At 43.2% G+C, this 20973-nt stretch overlaps 1 long non-coding RNA gene and 1 pseudogene across 1 annotated transcript in view; one reads left to right on the top strand and one right to left on the bottom strand.

Annotated features, from left to right (window-relative positions):
* Positions 1–20973, bottom strand: part of LOC133665394 (uncharacterized) — a 707793-nt gene that overhangs the window by 431794 nt on the left and 255026 nt on the right. The window lies entirely within an intron of this gene.
* The window catches only part of LOC133665234 (obg-like ATPase 1), a 207555-nt pseudogene continuing 197850 nt past the window's right edge, over positions 11269–20973 (top strand).

The raw sequence follows: 20973 nt of genomic DNA, 5'->3' as shown, positions 1-20973 counted from the left end.
GCACAACAATATTACAAACAATATTCAAATATTATCCTAAGCTCCACCAATGACTGAATAAAAAGAAAAAACAATTACATATAAAACTAATATAAAAAACAATATAGAATAGATATGATTAAAAACTATTTTTAACAACAGATGGTTGTCCAATTCTGATGGGGAAAAATGTTGGATAATGCAGGATAAAGTGACCTTAAAAAGCAATCTGCTTTTGTATAAAGTTAAGTTAGGTTAAATGAAATTATTATTATTATTATTAATTATTATCATCATTATTATTTATCGTATGGTATATCAAAAATAATATTGAGCAAAATTTAATTGAAATATTGTCGTGTGGCCCTCCAGCAGTGCTCGGGTTGCTTATGCGGCCCCCGGTGAAAATTAATTGCCCACCCCTGGGATAGAGCGACCTCATAGATGGAATTTGGCCACATGAGACGGGGCAGCAGCCCAAACTGAAAGCACCACAGTTTCAGCTTCCCAGGGAGAGCGGTGTTATTGATCTGATTGAGGCCACTGATTGTATCCTGCCTGAGTTGGTCCACCTGCTTGGAGTCTTTGAGTTCTGCGCTATACCAGCTGCCAAGGCTTTTGATAGGCTTTTCTAGAACTGTTGGTATTGGCTCGTTGTTGATGTGGAACCTCTCATTGGTGAGCTGGCCCTTGATGATGGAGATACTGCGGGATTTGCTTGGTTTAACCTCCATTCGTGCCCAATTGATGTTTCCTTGGAGTTTATCCAGCAGGCGGTTGGTGCATGCATTTATTGTTGTTATTGTTGTCATGTCGTCCATGTACGCCCTTATTGGAGGAAGACGCAGCCCGCTCTTTAACCGCTCCCCTCCAACCACCCATCGGGATGCTCGAATAATGAGCTCCATTGCCATGGTAAACGCCAGTGGAGAGATGGTGCAGCCCGCCATTATGCCTATCTCGAGGTGCTGCCAGGCAGTTGTACTGGCCTGTGCTGTGACGCAGAACTGGAGGTCCTGGAAGTAGGCTTTGACCATCCTTGTGATGCCCTCAGGGACCTGGAAGAAGTTGAATGCTGTCCATAGGATTTCATGAGGCACTGACCCGAAGGCATTGGCAAGATCTAAGAAAACCACATGCAGGTCTTTCTTGTCCTTCTTGGCCGTCTGTATCTGGTGCCAGATGACATTTGTGTGTTCCAGGCATCCTGAGAAACCACCTATCCCTGCCTTCTGCACTGAGGTGTCAACATAGTTGTTCTTCGGCAAGAATACCGAGAGCCTGTTGGCCACAACCCTGAAGAATATTTTTCCTTCCACATTCAGAAGACTGATCTGGCGGAACTGGTCGATGGTTGAGGAATTCTTCTCTTTAGGAATCAGGATCCCCCCTGCTCTTCGCCATGCCTTTGGTATAATTCCTTTTTCCCACACCACTTTCATTAGCTTCCAGAGGTACTTCAAGACGCCTGGAGTGTTCTTATAGAGCCTATATGGGATGCCATTGGGTCCAGGGGCTGAAGCTGTTCTTGCCCGCTTTACAGTGCTCTCAACTTCTCTCCATGTGGGGGGCCTCGTTTCAAACTGGTGCTCAGGTGGTTCGATTGGTGGCATGTCATCTGGAATGCTGGCTGGCACATGCCTCTGGCTGTCGGAGTAGGTCTTCCTCAGGTGCTCCTCTAGTTCCTTTATGGGTACTTTGAGGATTCCAGTTTTCTCCTTGACAAAGAGGTCTTTGACGAACTTGTACGGATCTCTGTAGAAGGCAGTCCTCGTTCGCTCTTTCTTTTTATGTTGCCTTCTCAGGCATTCTGCTCTTCGCAGTGTTGCAAGTCGCTGCTTGATGTCGCCCTGTAGTGCTTCAAGTCCTTTCCTTTCCACTTCTGTGGCTTTTTTCCACTGCTTTCGCAGGCCCCTTCTTTCTTTCACAAGTCTTTCGATCTCTTGTTGTCTCCTGGACATGAGAGGGGCTGACGGTTCTGTCTGTGTCTTAAAGTTCTTACTTTTCACCCCAAATCTCTCCGCTCCATAGCTGTAAATAATCTCTCCAATCTTGTCCAGCTTTTTTTCCACACACCCTTTCAGACCTTCTAAAAGATGGACAAGGTCTGTGTCTGTGGTTTCCCACTTCTTTTTCTGGCAGGATTTAGGCCACAAGATTTGAGGCTTCCATCCATTCATCTTCCTCTCCACTGCTGTCTGTGGTTGAGTGGGCTCTGGACTCACGTTTGTGGTTGGATCTGTGCCTGATTGAGCTTCGTCTGGGGTTGTGATACCCTGTGGACTGTGGTGACTATCCTGCCGCTGGACTTCACTCGACTGATTTGCCCTACCTCTGAGGAAGTAGTGGTCAATGCGAGGCCCCTCGCTAAGCTCTCTCAGACACTTTTTCCTGCCCTGGTGGATCTTGAGACCCTTCTCTGATGTAAACTTTTTCCAGCCACAGATGCAGCTTTGCAGCCTGTGTCCTGCCAGTGCTGTTACTCCATTAACTATCGTGCTGATCATTTGACTCGTTGTCGTTTCCGTTCCAGGGTCTATTACCATGTTGGCTACCGGTGAGTCATCTTCCGCCCCCGCTCCCGCAGACTCTAAGGGTATTTTTCCTTTTGAATTTTTCGTCACAATTGTTGGGTGGATCCAGGTCACTGTGTAGTGAAAGGGTCCTGCTAGCAAGGGTAGCTAACCCGTGCCAGCCCCGTTGGGGTCTGTTCCCACCTGTCAGCAGTCTCTTCAGGCCGTCACCAGGTCTTTCCCAGGTTGTCAGCTGCCCTTTTGCAGCGGTCACTGGTTTTGACACCAGACATCAGGATTCTTAATAGGACTAGTTGTTAAAGATCCCTAAATATTCAGCATAACAATTAAATGGGGTTGGAGATGTCTTCTTGGGTGGGGTGGAGTTTGGCACTAATCACGTGGTGCCACCAGTACAACACATCTTCAGTTGTGTTCCCGACGTCATTGGGCGTTTCGACCATTTATCACAAGACACCCTCTGCCGAGGTTGGCCCACCACCGGCTGATCAGACCTGGGTGTGTGTCTCATGGTGGCACCACGTGGTTATTTGGCAGCCCATGCTGCATCCCTGCGCTTCAGCCACAGCCAGTGACTGCTCCGTTCTGCTGCGGTGGAAAGTTCTTTAATAGCCTTGCGTTGGGCCTGTCCTCTGATTCCTACTTCTTTCAGGAGCCTTGTGGTGGAACTGGCTACAAAGCCTCTACAGCCCACCTCCACTGGCCACACCTTCACATTCCAGCCCCGTGCCTCTGCCTCAGCTGCCAAGTTGGCATATCGCAGCCTCTTCCGCTCAAATGCTTCATCGATGGCGTCCTCTCATGGGACCGTTAGCTCAACGATGAAGACACGGTGGCAGGATATGGACCAGAGGACCAGGTCTGGGCGCAGGCTGGTTGCTGCAATTTCGGGTGGGAAGATAAGCCTCTGGCTGAGGTCTACCCGCATTTCCCAATCTCGGGCTGCGTTCAGTGGGCCTAAGTCTGGAGGTGATGGCTTGGTCCGCCGTTTCTCTCCTTCCCGGATGAAAGTAGTTTTGCGTGGGAAGGTTGCCTTAGCATTTAGAGGCATGGCATTGGTGACCACACTCTTATTCTCAAGTTCGGCAGCCAAGCACTTCAGTACCTGGTTGTGGCGCCAGGTGTATCTCCCTTGAGTCAGACTGGTCTTGCAACCTACCAAGATGTGTTTGAGGGTTGCTGGGGCTGTACACTGGAGACAGGCTGTGTCCTCTCCATACCAGAGATGTAGGTTGGTTGGAGAGGGCAGGACATCATATGTGGCTCTAATGATGAAGCTTAGTCTATTAGACTCCATGCTCCATATTTCGTTCCACGTGATTTTTCTCCTCTCCACGCCCTCCCACCTCATCCAGCGGCCCTGCTGAGCTTGGGAGACTGCCTTGGCACACCTGGCTGCTTCCTCCTGGTGGCGCACTTCCTCCACAACCATGTGCCGCCGTTCGGTTGCAGTTGCCTTTTGCCACGTGGGTGTTGTTTCTTCTAAACCAAGGCCCCCTCTGCCATATTGGACATGCCCCACTATATCCCGGTGTCTGAGGGCAGTCTTTGCCACTGCGACTGCTGCAGATGGATTCCATTTCCTCCCTGTCGCTAGGGTTGGAGCAGCACCTCTGACGAATGGATCCCGGGATTCTGTGAGAGTCATTTCCAGCCTTGATTTGGCACATTTGTACTCCTCCACCACGCTTGAGATCGGTAAGGAGAGGGCTCCGTTGCCATACAGGCCTACGCTGCTAAGACATCTCGGCAGTCCAAGCCATTTCCTCACTTGTGCATTCACCAGCCTCTCCAGCCGATTGGCATGGGATAGAGCGACCTCATAGATGGAAATTGGCCACATGAGACGGGGCAGCAGCCCAAACTGAAAGCACCACAGTTTCAGCTTCCCAGGGAGAGCGGTGTTATTGATCTGATTGAGGCCACTGATTGTATCCTGCCTGAGTTGGTCCACCTGCTTGGAGTCTTTGAGTTCTGCGCTATACCAGCTGCCAAGGCTTTTGATAGGCTTTTCTAGAACTGTTGGTATTGGCTCGTTGTTGATGTGGAACCTCTCATTGGTGAGCTGGCCCTTGATGATGGAGATACTGCGGGATTTGCTTGGTTTAACCTCCATTTGTGCCCAATTGATGTTTCCTTGGAGTTTATCCAGCAGGCGTTTGGTGTATGCATTTGTTGTTGTTATTGTTGTCATGTCGTCCATGTACGCCCTTATTGGAGGAAGACGCAGCCCGCTCTTTAACCGCTCCCCTCCAACCACCCATCGGGATGCTCGAATAATGAGCTCCATTGCCATGGTAAACGCCAGTGGAGAGATGGTGCAGCCCGCCATTATGCCTATCTCGAGGTGCTGTCAGGCAGTTGTACTGGCCTGTGCTGTGACGCAGAACTGGAGGTCCTGGAAGTAGGCTTTGACCATCCTTGTGATGCCCTCAGGGACCTGGAAGAAGTTGAACGCTGTCCATAGGATTTCATGAGGCACTGACCCGAAGGCATTGGCAAGATCTAAGAAAACCACATGCAGGTCTTTCTTGTCCTTCTTGGCCGTCTGTATCTGGTGCCAGATGACATTTGTGTGTTCCAGGCATCCTGAGAAACCACCTATCCCTGCCTTCTGCACTGAGGTGTCAACATAGTTGTTCTTCAGCAAGAATACCGAGAGCCTGTTGGCCACAACCCTGAAGAATATTTTTCCTTCCACATTCAGAAGACTGATCTGGCGGAACTGGTCGATGGTTGAGGAATTCTTCTCTTTGGGAATCAGGATCCCCCCTGCTCTTCGCCATGCCTTTGGTATAATTCATTTTTCCCACACCACTTTCATTAGCTTCCAGAGGTACTTCAAGACGCCTGGAGTGTTCTTATAGAGCCTATATGGGACGCCGTTGGGTCCAGGGGCTGAAGCTGTTCTTGCCCGCTTTACAGTGCTCTCAACTTCTCTCCATGTGGGGGGCCTCGTTTCAAACTGGTGCTCAGGTGGTTCGATTGGTGGCATGTCATCTGGAATGCTGGCTGGCACATGCCTCTGGCTGTCGGAGTAGGTCTTCCTCAGGTGCTCCTCTAGTTCCTTTATGGGTACTTTGAGGATTCCAGTTTTCTCCTTGACAAAGAGGTCTTTGACGAACTTGTACGGATCTCTGTAGAAGGCAGTCGTCGTTCGCTCTTTCTTTTTATGTTGCTTTCTCAGGCATTCTGCTCTTCGCAGTGTTGCAAGTCGCTGCTTGATGTCGCCCTGTAGTGCTTCAAGTCCTTTCCTTTCCACTTCTGTGGCTTTTTTCCACTGCTTTCGCAGGCCCCTTCTTTCTTTCACAAGTCTTTCGACATCTTGTTGTCTCCTGGACATGAGAGGGGCTGACGGTTCTGTCTGTGTCTTAAAGTTCTTACTTTTCACCCCAAATCTCTCCACTCCATAGCTGTAAATAATCTCTCCAATCTTGTCCAGCTTTTTTTCCACACACCCTTTCAGACCTTCTAAAAGATGGACAAGGTCTGTGTCTGTGGTTTCCCACTCATTTTTCTGGCAGGATTTAGGCCACAAGATTTGAGGCTTCCGTCCATTCATCTTCCTCTCCACTGCTGTCTGTGGTTGAGTGGGCTCTGGACTCACGTTTGTGGTTGGATCTGTGCCTGATTGAGCTTCGTCTGGGGTTGTGATACCCTGTGGACTGTGGTGACTATCCTGCCGCTGGTCTTCACTCGACTGATTTGCCCTACCTCTGAGGAAGTAGTGGTCAATGCGAGGCCCCTCGCTAAGCTCTCTCCGACACTTTTTCCTGCCCTGGTGGATCTTGAGACCCTTCTCTGATGTAAACTTTTTCCAGCCACAGATGCAGCTTTGCAGCCTGTGTCCTGCCAGTGCTGTTACTCCATTAACTATCGTGCTGATCATTTGACTCGTTGTCGTTTCCGTTCCAGGGTCTATTACCATGTTGGCTACCGGTGAGTCATCTTCCGCCCCCGCTCCCGCAGACTCTAAGGGTATTTTTCCTTTTGAATTTTTCGTCACAATTGTTGGGTGGATCCAGGTCACTGTGTAGTGAAAGGGTCCTGCTAGCAAGGGTAGCTAACCCGTGCCAGCCCCGTTGGGGTCTGTTCCCACCTGTCAGCAGTCTCTTCAGGCCGTCACCAGGTCTTTCCCAGGTTGTCAGCTGCCCTTTCGCAGCGGTCACTGGTTTTGACACCAGATATCAGGATTCTTAATAGGACTAGTTGTTAAAGATCCCTAAATATTCAGCATAACAATTAAATGGGGTTGGAGATGTCCTCTTGGGTGGGGTGGAGTTTGGCACTAATCACGTGGTGCCACCAGTACAACACATCTTCAGTTGTGTTCCCCGACGTCATTGGGCGTTTCGGCCATTTATCACAAGACACCCTCTGCCGAGGTTGGCCCACCACCGGCTGATCAGACCTGGGTGTGTGTCGCATGGTGGCACCACGTGGTTATTTGGCAGCCCATGCTGCATCCCTGCGCTTCAGCCACAGCCAGTGACTGCTCCGTTCTGCTGCAGTGGAAAGTTCTTTAATAGCCTTGCGTTGGGCCTGTCCTTTGATTCCTACTTCTTCCAGGAGCCTTGTGGTGGAACTGGCTACAAAGCCTCTACAGCCCACCTCCACTGGCCACACCTTCACGTTCCAGCCCAGTGCCTCTGCCTCAGCTGCCAAGTTGGCATATCGCAGCCTCTTCCGCTCGAATGCTTCATCGATGGCGTCCTCCCATGGGACCGTTAGCTCAACGATGAAGACACGGTGGCAGGATATGGACCAGAGGACCAGGTCTGGGCGCAGGCTGGTTGCTGCAATTTCGGGTGGGAAGATAAGCCTCTGGCTGAGGTCTACCCGCATTTCCCAATCTCGGGCTGCGTTCAGTGGGCCTAAGTCTGGAGGTGATGGCTTGGTCCGCCGTTTCCCTCCTTCCCGGATGAAAGTAGTTTTGCGTGGGAAGGTTGCCTTAGCATTTAGAGGCATGGCTAAACTAACACCCTCCCCGGATTGTTAATAATCAAATGTAAATAATCAAATGTAGATACTTATTCTTATGCTTTCTGATCTCTCTCTCTCTCTCTCTCTCTCTCTCTCTCTCTCTCTCTCTCTCTCTCTCTCTCTCTCTCTCTCTCTCTCTCTCTCTCTCTCTCTCTCTCTCTCTCTCTCTCTATGTCCACTACTTGCTGTACATATCCTACCAAGTCAGACCTACACTGTTTCAATGTCCATTTCTCTGTTCTCAATTGTTGATGAATGAAGTGATGATAACAACCAAACCTAACCCCCCCCCCCCCCAACCCCCCCCCTCCACATCCCACACCCCGGATTGTAAATAATGTAAATAATCCCATGTATATACTCTGATGATTATCTTGTGTGATGACTGTATTATGATTAGGGATGTCCGATAATGGCTTTTTGCCGATATCCGATATTCCGATATAGTCCAACTCTTTAATTACCGATACCGATATCAACCGATACCGATATCAACCGATATATGCAGTCGTGGAATTAACACATTATTATGCCTAATTTGGACAACCATGTATGGTGAAGATAAGGTACTTTGTAAAAATAATAATAAAATAAGATAACTAAATTAAAAACATTTTCTTGAATAAAAAATAAAGTAAAACAATATAAAAACAGTTACATAGAAACTAGTAATTAATGAAAATGAGTAAAATTAACTGTTAAAGGTTAGTACTATTAGTGGACCAGCAGCACGCACAATCATGTGTGCTTACAGACTGTATCCCTTGCAGACTGTATTGATATATATTGATATATAATGTAGGAACCAGAATATTGATAACAGAAATAAATGGGGGGAGGGAGGTTTTTTGGGTTGGTGCACTAATTGTAAGTGCATCTTGTGTTTTTTATGTTGATTTAATAAAAATAAAAAAAACAAAAAAAAACAACGATACAGATAATAAAAAAACCGATACCGATTATTTCCGATATTACATTTTAACGCATTTATCGGCCGATAATATCGGCAGGCCGATATTATCGGACATCCCTAATTATGATGATAGTATATATCTGATAGTATATACAGTATCTGTATCATGAATTAATTTAAGTGGACCCCGACTTAAACAAGTTGAAAAACTTATTCGGGTGTTACCATTTAGTGGTCAATTGTACGGAATATGTACTTCACTGTGCAACCTACTAATAAAAGTCTCAATCAATCAATCAATCAATCAATCAAAGCCAATTCCTTTTAATGCCCAACACAAAAACTGCTCCCCTGTTGCTGACACTGACTGTATTAACTTTGGTCCCCTTTATTATAGGCAACTAGCAGCTAACTGTGTATGTCACTGGTGTCAAACTCAAGGCCCGGGGGGCAAATGTGGCCCTTCCATTCCAATAAAGTAGTGTAACTTTTCTTACCAAATGTATTGTTACGGTCATTTAAAAACATCACTGCACATCATAATGGCAAATACATTTTTGATGTTAAAGGTCTAAAAAAAATGATGTAGAATTCCGGCGGGCCGGATTGAAAATCTTAACGGGCCGCATGTGGCCCATGGGCCCTATTTTGCCCAGGTCTGCTTTAGGAGTCTTGTTTATGGGGCCCCAGAATTCGGTGCTATGCCCCTGGTAGTAATCAGTGGCCTTGTGGTTAGAGTGTCCGCCCTGAGATGGGTAGGTCATGAGTTCAAACCCCGGCCGAGTCATACCAAAGACTGAGCCATTACCTCCCTGCTTGGCACTCAGCATCAAGGCTTGGAATTTGGGGTTAAATCACCAAAAATGATTCCCGGGCGCGGCCACCACTGCTGCTCACTGCTCCCCTCACCTCCCAGGGGGTGATCAAGGGTGATGGGTCAAATGCAGAGAATAATTTCGCCACACCTAGTGTGTTTGTGTGTGACAATCATTGCTACTTTAACTTTTTCACTTTAATATTAAAGACCAGTGTTCAAGCTATGCATCCATTAAATGTCAAAAAGTTGTTGTTCTAGTCACTGAAGTGAATGTAAAGTCCAGAAACCTTTTGATTGAAAATTCCCCCACAGGGAATTAACCTGATCACATAAACACTTGTATTCCAAAAGCCACTTGAGCACCTGATACTGTTGATGTGGCTCCTTCCTCGTTGTTCTCGCCCTGCAGGTGACCCGAAAGTAAGTGCCGGTCTATCTTTAGCTAAAGACCGAGCGCATGTACTTTAGCAATCTCCAGCAATTTGAGGTGTGCTGGATTTAGTAAACCATCATTTCACCGCACTGAGTGAAGGGATTGTTGTGGATTCCAGTTATCGCTATTGTCTGCAGGTCGTGAAGAGCACTTGACTTGCTTGCTGCCATGAGAATCATCACTTTCAAATGATATGTGTTGGATTCCGACATTCTAAATAGGAATATAAAGGCTCTTGAGTCCAAGTGTGTTTGATCTATTATGGAATTGTCCGACCTTGTAATTCGGCATACATTACCCTATTTTTCTAACTATAAAGCGCACTTAAAATAATTTCCTTTTCTTCAAAACCGACAGTGCGCCTTGTGATTGATTCTGGTTGCGCTTACCGACCTCGAAGCAATTTCGTTTGGTGCAAGGTGTGACCAATGGATAGCAATCACACATAAGAGATACGTGTGGACTGCAGGTTGACGCCTGAAGTGAAGTGAATTATATTTATATAGCGCTTTTCTCTAGTGACTCAAAGCACTTTTACATAGTGAAACCCAAAATCTAAGTTACATTTAAACCAGTGTGGGTGGCACTGGGAGCAGGTGGGTGAAGTGTCTTGCCCAAGGACAAAACGGCAGTGACTAGGATGGCGGAAGCGGGGTATCGGACCTGGAACCCTCAGGTCGCTGGCACGGCCACTCTACCAACCGAGCTATACCGCCCATGTTCAATAATATGTGAACCCGTTCTCAAACAATGGCAATAAAAAACTATTGTGATTCTGATTGTGATTCTAATAAATGACGCTAGCAAGTACCCGTAAGCAAGCAACACCAAAACGTTGACGTCTTATTGAGAATATAAAAAATTACACACGGCGCTCAAAAATATGTTTAAATGTTTTATTACGACTTTGGTAAGGTTGATGGAGTCAGGCGCACTGTGCTTCAACATGGTATTAGTATGGTGTGTGTATAAGGACCCCAAAACGGTACCTATTAGGAGACACATTATCTGGAGTTTTGTTTCGCAATATTCTGCAAAACCAACTTTTCTTCTGTATTTGGGATCTGCATAAGTCCTAAAAATGTTGTAGTCAATAGGCTCCTTCTTTTTCTCTATCTTCTTGTTATGTGACATTGCCATTTCTAATATAAAGTAGTGTAAAGTTCTTACTTATATCTGTCAGTAGACTCGCTATGGAAGCGCTTAAAAACTACCGCTAGAACAAAGATGACGGGGAGAAAACGCAGTCGAAGTGGAGGCACGTAAATAAGACCGCCCACAAAAAGGTGCATCTTGGAAAGATGGTCAGAAAGCGACTTGAAGATGATGTGTAAAACATCATCTATCATTTTGACCAAAGACCCACCATTACATGTTATGTAGACCAGTGTTTTTCAGCCACTATGCCGCGGCACACTAGTGTGCCGTGGGAAATTATGCAACCTCACCTAATTGATCCAAAAAATATGTTTTGCAAATCAATAATTATAATCTGCAAATAATGTGCCGTTGCTCAGTGCCTGTGCTGTGTAGAGCTCGGCAGGGTAACCATGTAATACTCCATGCCAGTAGGTGGCAGCAGGTAGTTAATTGCTTTGTAAAAGTCAGAATGTGTCGGGTGAGACCAGGATGCTTTGTTGTGATCCCGATATGCAGACCACAGCGGGAGGCAGTGTGAAGGTAACAAAGGTATGTAATGCTTAAACCAAAAATGAACAAAAGGGAAAGGCAATGGCTATGCAAAATGAACTGGCTACAAAGTAAACAGAAACAGAATGCTGGACGACAGCAAAAACTTACGGCATCCACAAAGTACATCTGTACATGACATGACAATCAACAATGTCCACACAAAGAAGGATAGCAACAACTTAAATAGCCTTGCTTGCTAACACAAAGCATGTGCGGGGAATAGCACTCAAAGGAAGACATGAAACTGCTACAGGAAAACACAAACAAAACAGGAAGGGGCACCAAAATAACAGCACAAGACAAGAACTAAAGCACTACACAGGAAAACACCAACAAATTCAAAATAAGGCACGACGACCTGGTGGAGTTTCATTTTTTTAACGTTTTTTGCTGGTGGTGTGCCTCTGTATTTTTTAATGAAAAAAATGTGCCTTGCCTCAAAAAAGGTTGAAAAACACTGATGTAGACCACAAGGTGTATCATGAAAGTATCATAAATGTAGCAAAAAATCGTAATATGACTCCTTTAAAACCTCTAAAGCAGTGGTTCTTAACCTGGGTTCGATGGAACCCTAGGGGTTCGGTGAGTCGGCCTCAGGGGTTCAACGGAGCCTCCGCCACGGAGGTCAAGACACACCCGACTCATCGTGTAAATAAAAACTTCTCCCTATCGGCTTTATGGATACGGCAACAGCAGAAGTCAGACTGATTTGCAGGTGTGTAATTTGTTGTAAGTTCATGCACTGTGTTGGTTTTGTTCTTTGAACAAGGTGATGTTCATGCACGGTTAATTTTGTGCACCAGTAAAAAAACATAACTTTGTCTTGAATTTGAAGAAAAAACTAAATTGTATTTTTCACTCAAGAAGGGTTCTGGTGGGGTTCGGTATCTCCAACAAGGTTAAGAACCACTGCTCTAAAGGCTTAGTGGCCACATGCATGGACAGAAACCTTTTAGCTCTTATTTCCAAAATTGTGTACACTACTGAATTGGGGTCTTATGGCCGCTTATGTGGACACTTATACTGCCATCTGGTGGTGTCAGAAGAGTATAACATACAATGGAGTTTGGAAAAAAAGTGTAAAAATAAGAATTAGCATGTCACTAAACATGAAGTACACATTTGTGTACTTATGGACTAAGTACATCATATCAAAAGATGATTCTTAGTTTTTATTCTAATTAGGGTCCAATAAGCCCAAATAGCAAAGCGAAATAAAAAAAAGCATGTAAACAAACAGTTTGGGCCTTAAGACGTTAAAGGGTTAACACTTACATTCTCTTTTAGGGGCGGCAGTGTTGTTAATCACCTTTTTTTGAAGTGAAGTGAAGTGAATTATATTTATATAGCGCTTTTCTCTAGTGACTCAAAGCGCTTTACATAGTGAAACCCAAAATCTAAGTTACATTTAAACCAGTGTGGGTGACACTGGGAGCAGGTGGGTAAAGTGTCTTGCCCAAGGACACAACGGCAGTGACTAAGATGGCGGAAGCGGGGATCGAACCTGGAACCCTGAAGTTGCTGGCAGGGCCACTCTACCAACCAAGCTACACCGCCCCGAGTGCCAGTGAGTCGAAGTCTAGTAGTATTTTGTTGTGGCAATTCTCAAAACAGATCTTTGCTCAATTATGTTTTAATATTTGGCGGGCCAGATTAAAGGGACAACCGGGCCAGATGTGACCCCCGGGCCGTAGATTGCCCACCCCTGCACTAAGGGAAGTCAAATCTCACTTTAACACTCAATTCCAACTGTTTGGTTTGACTTAGAAGACCTATCTCCTCTCATCCAAGTAGGCTTCATCAGTTCAATGCTTATAGACTTAGATCGGTCAAATCTAGTCTAGCAGCTGGTGCCAAAACCCCAAATATTTATACTTATATGTAGTTATGTATGTTGGCATGTTTAACATATTTTAAGATGAACTGAACAGGACAGTTGTGATTGATTGAAGAGTAGGCTTCTCAAACATGGGCTATTTTAATCATAATACATTAATAATACTATAATACTATTTTTCAACAATATCATATCAGAACATCAAATAGACATACAAATGGTATTAAAAAGGCTTAGTGGCCACATGCATGGACAGCACCTTTTAGCTCTTATTTCCAAAATTGTGTACACTACTGAATTGGGGTCTTATGGTCGCTTATGTGGACACATATTCTGCCATCTGGTGGTGTCAGAAGAGTATAACATACAATGGAATTTGGGGAAAATTGTAAAAATAAGAATTAGCATGTCACTAAATCAAAAGATGATTCTTAGTTTTTATTCTAATTAGGGTGCAATAAGCCCAAATAGCAAAGAGAAATAAAAAAAAACATGTATGGGCCTTATTAATTAATTTAAAGCGCCTTATAATCTGGTGTGCCTTTTGTATGAAAATAGACCTGACTAGACCCGCTAATCAGCAGTGCGCCTTATAACATCGAAAAATAGGGTATTTATGACCTTCCTGTGTCCTTGCCTAAGTCAGTGAGGTGTTCAGGTTGTCATCCATCAGCACTTTTCAACCACTGTTTTTCAGGAAGTCAACCTTTTTTCCCCCGAGGCGCTGACAAAAGAGTCGGGCTGCTGCTGAAAATTCCCGCTTCTGCACCATTGACCCCAAATGAAAGCAGAGTGCCCGTTCTGGACCGCCGCTATGATTTTCTCTGCCAATTCCACCAGCCAGACAGGTGTGGGGTCTCGCCGTTTACCTCTTTTTCCACACTTGACATGTGCTCGCGAGCGCCTTGCCATGTTGTTGATACGTCCTTCCTGTGCGTGAGGCGTGATTGCTGGTCCACTCATATCACTTTTTCAGAGAATAAAGCTGAAGCCTTTGAGCCTTCAATCAAAAACATATTCAGCGTCCTCCTTCTTCAGGGCTGCATGGTTGTTTGCTATTGTGTCCCACATGTTTTGTACTTGTACTTTTCAACTCTTGTCCTTACTCTCGAAACATGTTCCAGAAAGGAGAGATCCAAGACAAGTCAACTTTACATCAAGGCCGTCCAAGTTTGGTTGGCTTGCAGCATATTCTCAGAATAAAATCAAGCAAAAACCCAACAGTAAAATGCATACAGTAATGTAGTGACAATTACCTAAACTATTGTTACTAATAATGATATTCATTAAGAGTGCAACTAGAGATGTCCGATAAATGCTTTAAAATGTAATATCGGAAATTATCGGTATCGTTTTTTTTGTTATCGGTATTGTTTTTTTTTATTTGTTTTTTATTAAATCAACATAAAAAACACAAGATACACTTACAATTAGTACACTAACCCAAAAAACCTCCCTCCTCCATTTACACTCATTCACACAAAAGGGTTGTTTCTTTCTGTTATTAATATTCTGGTTCCTACATTATATATCAATACAGTCTGCAAGGGATGCTGTCATGTCTGTTGATCATGTTTTTGTTTTAGTCATGTTCGGTTTTGTTATTGGACTCTTTGTGCACTCTTGTTTGTTTTGTCACCATAGCAACCCATTAGTTTTCACCTGTCATGTCACGCACCTGTCTCAGCTTTGCACTCGCACGCCTGTCACTAATCATGTCACTGCTATTTAAAGGCCTACTGAAACCCACTACTACCGACCACGCAGTCTGATAGTTTATATATCAATGATGAAATCTTAACATTGCAACACTTGCCAATACGGCCGGGTTAACTTATAAAGTGCAATTTTAAATTTCCAGCTAAACTTCCGGTTGAAAACTCCTTTGGATGATGACGTATGCGCGTGACGTAGCCAGTGAAACAGAGGTATGGCTCCCCCATTGAAGCCAATACGAAATAGCTCTGTTTTCATCTCATTATTCCACAGTATTCTGGACATCTGTGTTGGTGAATCTGTTGCAATTTGTTCATTGCATTATGGAGAAAGAAGCTGAGCAAGCAAAGAAGAAAGTTGTCTGTGCGAAGCGGAGTATTTTGCGAGGGAAGTCAGCAACACAACACAGCCGGTGTTTCATTGTTTACATTCCCGAAAGATGCAGTCAAGATCGAAGAACTCGGACAACAGAGACTCTTACCAGGAGGACTTTGACTTCGATACACAGACGCCTGTAGAGAACTGGGACAACACAGACTCTTACCAGGATTACTTTGATTTGGATTCACAGACGCAGACGCGTTACCGTGAGTACGCAGCTGCGCTTCCAAACATTTGATCGCTTGCCCGTACGTGCGTGTCACGTACGTAACTTTGGTTAAATATATAAGCTTTATGAACCTTGGGTTAGGTGAACGGTCCTTTGGGCTGAGTGATTGTGTGTGTTGTGCAGGTGTTTGAATTGTATTGGCGGGTTATATTGACGGGAGCTAGGAGCTAGCATAACAAACACCTAGGTGTTTGTTATGCAGGATTAATTTGTGTCATATTAAATATAAGCCTGGTTGTGTTGTGGCTAATAGAGTATATATATGTCTTGTGTTTATTTACTGTTGTAGTCATTCCCAGCTGAATATCAGGTACCGTGAGTACGGAGCTGCGCTTCCAAACATTTGATCGCTTGCCCGTACGTAACTTTGGGTAAATATATAAGCTTTATGAACCTTCGGTTAGGTGAACGGTCCTTTGGGCTGAGTGATTGTGTGTGTTGTGTAGGTGTTTGAATTGTATTGGCGGGTTATATGGACGGGAGCTAGAAGCTAGGAGCTAGGAGCTAGCATAACAAACACCTAGGTGTTTGTTATGCGGGATTAATTTGTGGCATATTAAATATAAGCCTGGTTGTGTTGTGGCTAATAGAGTATATATATGTCTTGTGTTTATTTACTGTTGTAGTCATTCCCAGCTGAATATCAGGTACCGTGAGTACGGAGCTGCGCTTCCAAACATTTGATCGCTTGCCCGTACGTAACTTTGGGTAAATATATAAGCTTTATGAACCTTCGGTTAGGTGAACGGTCCTTTGGGCTGAGTGATTGTGTGTGTTGTGTAGGTGTTTGAATTGTATTGGCGGGTTATATGGACGGGAGCTAGAAGCTAGGAGCTAGCATAACAAACACCAGGTGTTTGTTATGCGGGATTAATTTGTGGCATATTAAATATAAGCCTGGTTGTGTTGTGGCTAATAGAGTATATATATGTCTTGTGTTTATTTACTGTTGTAGTCATTCCCAGCTGAATATCAGGTCACCCCCGGCTCTCACAGCATCTTCCCTATCTGAATAGCTTCCACTCCCCACTAGTCCTTCACTTGCACTTTCCTCATCCGCAAATCTTTCATCCTCGCTCAAATTAATGGGGAAATCGTCGCTTTCTCGGTCCAAATCGCTCTCACTTCTGGCCGCCATCACTTTATACAATAGGGAACTTTGCGGAAATGTTCAACTGACTATGTCACGCTACTTCCGGTAGGGGCAAGGCTTTTTTTGTCAGATACCAAAAGTTGCGATCTTTATCGTCGTTGTTCTCTACTAAATCCTTTCAGCAAAAATATGGCAATATCGCAAAATGATCAAGTATGACACATAGAATAGATCTGCTATCCCCGCTTGAATAAAAAAAAATTCATTTCAGTAGGCCTTTAAGCCTGTCTGTTTCTGCTGATCGTCCTGGTGACATTATCCTTTCATACCATGCTTCTTCTGACACCCCTGCTACCTCTGTTTGTCTTCATGCTACCATAGTTCCATGCCAAGTAAGTTTTTGTTTATTGTTCATAGTTTCTGCCTTTGTGCAAGTTTTGTTTCATTAGTCAAGTTTTTTCCCCGCCATTGTGCGCGCCTTTTGTTTGCTTCCTTTTTTGTAGTTTGTTAGTCCATCCATCCATTTTCTACCGCTTATTCCCTTCAGGGTCGCGGGGGGCGCTGGAGCCTATCTCAGCTACAATCGGGCGGAAGGCGGGGTACACCCTGGACAAGTCGCCACATCATCGCAGGGCCAACACAGATAGACAGACAACATTCACACTCACATTCACACACTAGGGCCAATTTAGTGTTGCCAATCAACCTATCCCCAGGTGCATGTCTTTGGAGGTGGGAGGAAGCCGGAGTACCCGGAGGAAACCCACGCAGTCACGGGGAGAACATGCAAACTCCACACAGAAAGATCCCGAGGCCGGGATTGAACTCACGACTACTCAGGACCTTCGTATAGTTTGTTAGTATTTTAATAAATATGTACTCACATTCACGCCTTGTCCGCGCCAATTTTCCTTTGCACCATGGGAAAACAAACCACGCCAAAGTCCACTTATTGACAGATACAGTCCGTAAGCACGCATGATTGTGCGTGCTGCTGGTCCACTAATAGTACTAACCTTTAACAGTTAATTTTACTCATTTTCATTATTAGTTTCTATGTAAATGTTTTTATATTGTTTTACTTTCTTTTTTATTCAAGAAAATGTTTTTAATATATTTATCTTATCTTATTTTTTTTCTTTTTTTTTTTTTAAAAAGGACCTTATCTTCACCATACCTGGTTGTCCAAATTAGGCATAATAATGTGTTAATTCCACGACTGTATATATCAGTATCGGTTGATACCGGTATCTGTAATTAAGAGTTGGACAATATCGGGATATCGGCAAAAAGCCATTATCGGACATCCCTAAGTGCAACAGTACGACGGTACCTTGTCCATGGTTTCGGTTTGTTTTTTTAAGAGTGAAGAAAAAAAACTTTGTTTTTCTCAAGATTTTGTCTTTGTTCTTTAAAATTGTATTTTTGAGTAAACATGAACAGAGTACCACTGGTGTATTGATCGTCCAACACTTTCAAATAGTTAATTAATTCCCTTGTATTGTTTAACTAATTGTACTGTAATATTCATTATGTATAAACATTTAAGCATACAAAATATAAACTGTTTTTTGACATTCCCTTTAGCACAGCGTAGGTGCGGCTAATAACACGGGGCGGCTAATAGGTAAACAAAGTTTTGAAATATGCCATTCATTGAAGGTGCGGCTTATAACACGGGGCGGCTTATGGTGCGGAAAATACGGTATACTTTGTGCAAATGTACCTGATGTGTTTGGCAAAATGTAAAAAGTGTCGTTGCTCTTGTTGGATCATAATACTTCCATCTATCATCTTCAAAGGAAATATAATCTCAGGATGAATCAAATGATGGCGTTATTTTGCACTGAATACGTTATCATATTTATATTCAACTCTGTATGTAGTGTCTCCAAATAGCCTACAACAGAATGCCTTAACCACAGGGCCGTTGTGTGTTAAATAAATATATATTTTTTAATGTGATTTAAATCAATGTAAGATTACTGATTAAGCGTTAATATTTATTTGTATAGCGGAAAAGTTGGGCTCCGAAGTCAAAAAAGTTAAGAACCCCCAGCATACAACACAGGTGTCAAACTCAAGGCCCGGGGGTCTGATCTGGCCCACCACATTATTTAAATTGGCCCGCAATTAAAGCCATTAAAGTACTGCATTCGTTTTTCTCCATTTTGACGGGAAAAAAAACATGTACAGTTATATAAAATTATAATGCCATATAATATAATTCAATACTATCAATTAGAGATGTCCGATAATATCGGCAGGCTTTAAAATGTTATATCTGAAATTATCGGTATCGTTTTTTTTAATTATCGGTATCGTTTTTTTTTGTTTTTTTTTTATTAAATCAATATAAAAACACAAGATACACTTACAATTAGTGCACTAACCCAAAAAAAACTCCCTCCCCCATTTACACTCATTCACACAAAAGGGTTGTTTCTTTCTGTTATTAATATTCTGGTTCCTACATTATATATCAATATATATCAATACAGTCTGCAAGGAATACAGTCCGTAAGCACACATGATTGTGCGTGCTGCTGGTCCACTAATAGTACTAACCTTTAACAGTTAATTTTACTCATTTTCATTAATTACTAGTTTCTATGTAACTGTTTTTATATTGTTTTACTTTCTTTTTTATTCAAGAAAATGTTTTTAATTTATTTATCTTATTTTATTTTATTAATTTTTAAAAAAAGGACTTTATCTTCACCATACCTGGTTGTCCAAATTAGGCATAATAATGTGTTAATTCCACGACTGTATATATTGGTATCAGTTGATATCGGTATCGGTAATTAAAGAGTTGGACAATATCGGAATATCGGATATCGGCAAAAAGCCATTATCGGACATCCCTAATATCAATCAATCAATCAATCAATCAATCAATCAATGTTTACTTATATAGCCCTAAATTCCGAGTGTCTCAAAGGGCTGCACAAGCCACAACGACAGATCCCACTATCACACATTTCAAATTTTTTTGTTGGTTAAAATCAAAATAATAAATATTTACTTGACTTATTATTTCAAAGTAATATGACAATACATCGTACGATAAAAAACTCACAGCTCAGTTGCCAGAATTTTACGGAAAAATTTACAACAATAAGCTGTAAAAACAAACAACAACAAAAAAAACACCTTACATTTGTAAATAAAATTGTGGTGACTGAGCTGCCAGTTTTTTTCTGCAAACTCTAAAGATTTTTTCACATTGTAAGTAAAAAAACAAAATAATCAAATGCATATTGTATGATATCATGAGGTGAATCTCCATACATTTCTATTCATTAATTATCCATCCATCCATTTGCTACCGCTTATTCGCTTTTGGGGTCGCGGGGGGCGCTGGAGCCTATCTCAGCTACAATCGGGCGGAAGGCGGGGTACACCCTGGACAAGTCGCCACCTCATCGCAGGGCCAACACAGATAGACAGACAACTACTCAGGACCTTCGTATTGTGAGGCAGATGCACTAACCCCTCTTCCACCGTGCTGCCCTCATTAATTACTATTATTATTATTATTATTATTGTTGCAAACGGCCGTGTGCGGGCAACCATAAGTGAAGTGAATTATATTTATATAGCGCTTTTCTCTAGTGACTCAAAGCGCTTTTATATAGTGAAACCCAATATCTGAGTAACATTTAAACCAGTGTGGGTGTTGTAAAGTGTTTTGCCCAAGCACACAACGGCAGTGACTAGGATGGCGAAAGCAGGGATCGAACCCGGAACCCTCAAGTTGCTGGCACGGCCACTCTATCAACCGAGCTATTGTGAAAACACCCATGTCCTACAATAAAAGGATTGACACATTTACTGTTTTATAATATGGAGTGACTCCTTTTAATTAACAGCAATTTTCTTCAATAAACAAGCGACAGACTGAATAAGTGCGCCCAGGCACAGTGTGACGCTGCGCTTGCGCATTGCGTACTTGCCTAGGCGGAAGAAAAAGTACTTCCCACCAACGCGTTTTATTTAGACAAGAGCGGCCCAATGATTTTGTTTACTTTATGCTATGTTCCTGTTGATGACATACTCTATATCAGGGGTCACCAACCTTTTTGAAACCAAGAGCTACTTCTTGGGTTCTGATTAATGCGAAGGGCTACCAGTTTGATACACACTTAAATAAATTGCCAGAAATAGCCATTTTGCTCAATTTACCTTTAACTCTATGTTATTATTAATAATTAATGATATTTACACTTAATTGAACGGTTTAAAAGAGGAGAAAACACAAAAAAAATTATAATTAAATTTTGAAACAGTTTATCTTCAATTTCGACTCTTTAAAATTCAAAATTCAACCGAAAAAAAGAAGAGAAAAACTTAAAAAAAGAAT

The sequence above is a fragment of the Entelurus aequoreus genome, linkage group LG14 (genome assembly GCF_033978785.1).
Source record: "Entelurus aequoreus isolate RoL-2023_Sb linkage group LG14, RoL_Eaeq_v1.1, whole genome shotgun sequence".
In the NCBI taxonomy this organism is placed as follows: Eukaryota; Metazoa; Chordata; class Actinopteri; order Syngnathiformes; family Syngnathidae; genus Entelurus; species Entelurus aequoreus.
The sequence above is the reverse complement of the archived record's forward strand: the minus strand, read 5'-3'. Positions and strand labels throughout refer to the sequence as shown.